Source organism: Phalaenopsis equestris, unplaced genomic scaffold (genome assembly GCF_001263595.1).
Source record: "Phalaenopsis equestris unplaced genomic scaffold, ASM126359v1 Scaffold000002, whole genome shotgun sequence".
NCBI classification, from domain to species: domain Eukaryota; kingdom Viridiplantae; phylum Streptophyta; class Magnoliopsida; order Asparagales; family Orchidaceae; genus Phalaenopsis; species Phalaenopsis equestris.
Genome location: NW_018164444.1, coordinates 70,110,792 through 70,115,166, shown reverse-complemented (window position 1 = coordinate 70,115,166; position 4,375 = coordinate 70,110,792).

Genomic DNA, 4,375 nt, shown 5'->3' with positions numbered 1-4,375 from the left:
ACGAATCGCAGTGTTCCCGATCGCGACAGAGGAATCACGGCTTTGGCTTCAGCGGTTCGGATGGGCTTCGGCTCGACTAGAGGGTTTGGCGCTAGACGAAGTCGCTACAGGCAGAAAAGGAGGGTTTTGACGTCAGCCTGGAGCGGAGGCGAAAATTGGAAGATCTGATTTCATTCCTTTGCTGGAGGCGGAAGAAATTCAAGTTCTGATTTTATTGCGGAGAAGAAAATTGAAAGAGAAATCAAGTTCCAATTTTATTTCTTTGCGGGAGGAGGAGAAGAAATTTGGAAGGAAGAGAAGAAATTTGGAATGAATAATTTTCAGATTTCTCTAGAGACAATAAAGGAAATTTTCTCCTATTAACCAGGAAAATCTTATTGCATGCGGAGATTTTCCAGGACACAAGAAAGACAAAGAAAGGGAATCTGCTACTACACTCGGGAAATGAAAATTTTTAAATAAAAAATTTCTTTCTGGAAGGAAAGCGGAGAAGGACTTTTTCTAGAAAGAAAGCAGAAACGGAGCTTTTCTAAGAAGGAAAGTGGAGCTTTTTTGGAAAGCAGAGACTGAGCTTTTCTTGGAAGTTTAAGGAACATGATTTATGGGAAAGTTTAATTAAGGAAAATTTAATTAAGGGAAAGTTCTTTTTTTTGGAAAACTTAATTAAAGAAATCTTAATTAAGGGATTATTTAAAAAGATTTTTGGCATGGTTATCCAACCAACATTGGTGTATAAGAAACTCCATGATATACTTCTCATAAGGGGCTGAATATTCGTCAATGTGGAGATTTATTGGATATATGTATTTCTCTTAAAGGGCTGGAAATTTGCCAAGGTAGAGATTTATTAAGTACATGTATTTCTCCTGAAGGGCTGAATATTCGTCAATGTGGAGATTTGTTAAGTATGGCTCATATACCATAAATGGGACAGATGCTGGAGCGGAGTGAAGCCCATGAGCGAAGTGAAGCGGAAGGATCTGTCCAATCGGAGGAGTTTCATTATGTGGGTTGGGGGTGCTGAGGCAACACCCTGCAGTTTGGTACATGAGTAATTTAAGTAATTACATATTGTACTATATGATTATATATATGCCCTGTTATAACTCTATGTAACTCTATGTGAGTTGATTCTTGTATTATGTACTCTCTTCTGAATATTGAAAAGGAAGTCGCCGCTCTGCTCCCAAGGATGTAGGCATGTTTGCCGAACTTCGTTAAATCTCTGTGTGTTCATCTGAATTTGTGTCGATTCCTGTTTTTCTTCGCCCTAATTTCTCAACACACTTTTTTTCTTATATGATTCTACACGAGTACTGAAGCTAGACAAAATCATCCTCACTATTAGAAAACATAAAAACCATATTTTTATTTCCCAAAACTTGGTTCTAATACATTTAGGTTTATCTACAAGCGGAATCTGAAATTATCTTCTGAATCGGTAAGCATTGCATCCGCGAAGTCCGCCAGCAAATTCTATTAGGTTCAAGTAGTCGGTCGATGGAAACTATCTATCAGTTAGCCAAATCTTCATTTGATCATTGTTGTTGGTCGATTGACTTCTTTGGTTTGTCGATCAACTAGATTTGGATCTTGCTACGAGGGAAGTGAGGCATGGACCTTTTTGACTTGTATATTTTGACCGCCGATGAGTCCTTCTTAATTATGACTATTTTAATTCATTAGATTTCCTTGAGATTTATATAGACATATTTACAATGTATAATCTTAAACAAAAGAGAAATCTACAAAAAAAAAAATAATAATAATAATAAAAAGGAACATCATCAATAAATAAAGCACCACAAATTCTTACAAAAAAAAAAAAACACCACACATATGCATGAAATACTGATAATATGATGAATAATCTAAAATTCAATAACTTTAAACAATTATAATAGTTCTTCCATTAAGGGTGTAAAAATTAAGCTAGACTAATTGTGCTAGCAGCAGAAAGCGAAACAAAGAAAATCTCTCCTTCTGCCCCGTCGGCGTTCTCATGAGGATGCAAAATACCACATTCTGAAGGCCGCAGCCTCTCGCCACCTTCCATGGCTGCTTCAAACACCTCACTCATCCCCCTCATAAAACATGCTCTTCCGCACTTCGCCCCCTTCCCTCCGATGACCACCCACCGCAAATCTCGCTGAATATCAACCAATAAAATCTCATCATTAACTTTCGATCTCACGAACACCAAGCTCTCATCTTTGGGATGAAGACCGAGCAGCACCACCGCCCCCCTCAAAACTCCTTCTTTTCCGGTCACCACCAACCTCCATAACCCCCTCTGCTGCTCCATCGTCCATACATATACCTCAACTCGCGCGTTAACAGGATTCAACTTCACACAATGCAACCATCCCCTGCATTCTCCGAACCGCGTCGCTTCGTCGAGTTTGATCGAGCTCCTCTCCCATAAAGATACCAGCTTTGGTACAAAATCAATCTGGTCTTCCAATGAAGCGAAGCGGATGAGGAAACGGTCGGCTAAATCAAGGTATACGATCTCCTCGCCGGTGTGAACCGGCTTCCTTCTGTTTGGGACCAGTTGATCAGAGGTGAGAGCGAACGAAAGATTGCAGAGGCGCGACCATTTTCTGATTTTGGAGGAGTAGACGTAGAAGACGACTGGTTTACTACTGCTATCACCCCATACATTGAAAAACAATTTGTTTTGGTGCTCTTCGATGCAGACGACGAGAAGCTTGAAGTGGCTGCGTTCGTGTAGGACAATGGCGGCGGAAACAGGGGAATGCGGGTAGGGGAAGGTAATGGGAGAGTGGTCGCCATTGATGAGATTGTAGACGTGAAAGAAGTCTGGGAATGATTTGTAGCTTTGGTAGAAAATGATGCAGGAGATAGAGTCGAAGATGGTTATTTCATGGATGTAAGGGGTGGCGGAGAGGGAATTGGATAAGGTGGCGTTGAGTTCAGCGTCGCCGGAGAGGGCGGGGGAGCCGCTGGGGAGGGGGAAGTATGTGTAGCGGCTGAAGAAGGTGGTGGAGATGCGCAGAATGATGCCCTGTATAGTTCTTTCGGCGGCAGCGGCGGCGGTGGGATTGGTGGTGTCCATGACTGGACTGGTTGGTGGTGTGCTCTTGCTGCTTATATGAATTAACTAATAAGAAGGTAATTGAACTGCCTACTAATTAAATACTAATTTAACAATTATAGAAACAAAGTTACTATTTTTAATTAATTACTAACACTTAATTAAAGGAAATAGAATAATGACCAAATCTTAGACTGAATATTTTATGCTAGATAAAAATTAAATGATTTTGTTTTGAAATAGGATTTAAAAAAAATACAATTAGGGTGATTTAAATGATTTTGTTTTGAAATAGGATTTAAAAAAAATGCAATTAGGGTGATTTTTTTTTTTTTTTGCAAAAGTTAAAATTAAGATATATATGATTGAATTAAGGGAAATTTATTGATAGATTTAGCTTTTTAGGCAACTACTATTTTGAAAGATTTATTGATTTATTTATTTTTGGAAATGTTGTCGAAAATGGACTGAGAAAATTTTAAAATTTTGAATTTATATTTTTGTATTTTTATTATTTTTTTATATTGATATAAAGTTTGATTAGTAGTTTAGAAATTGCATAAATATATTATTTCTTTAAGAACTTTTTTGCCCGTTTATCATTGCAAATATTATGTTTTTTTTTAATAATAAAAAAGCTGAAAAATTAATAAATAAATAAATCTTTTTAAGTAAAAATTGATATTAGTTTCACTCACTCTCTCTTCAACAAATAAAAAATATATATTTCTAAAAAAATAAGTTAAGGAAATAATAGTGCATGCTTGTTAATTTTATTTTATTATTTAATTATATTGAAATATTAAAAGGGCAATTTATGCTTTTTTTCTTAATTAATGTATAAAATACGGTTTTTTAATTTTTTAAAAAACAGGAAGTTCTGAATTTGGGAAAATGAAAATAACATAAGATAATTAGCCACTAGATATAATAATAAATTAAAGTATTTAAAATAATGAATCTATATTAATTAAATCAAGTCAAAAATTAACTTAAGATTTATTTTGCAACAAATAAATATAAATTTTCAAGGCTCTTGATTCCTAGGCCACAGCCAGATACAAGAGTGCCTATTTATAGGCAATAGATGAAAGCAATATAATAAATTGAAATAATTTTAAATATCGAGGATATAATAAAAAATAAATATTGGTAAAGTTTATTATAAATATTATGCATAATATAATAATAATTAATTTCAATAAATCTAATTATTTTGCATGTAAATGAGTTTGAAAAGAGAAAAAAAGGGGCTATAAGAAATTATTTAATGTCCTTATTATTTTTATATTTAATAAAAAAAATTATTTTTTATAT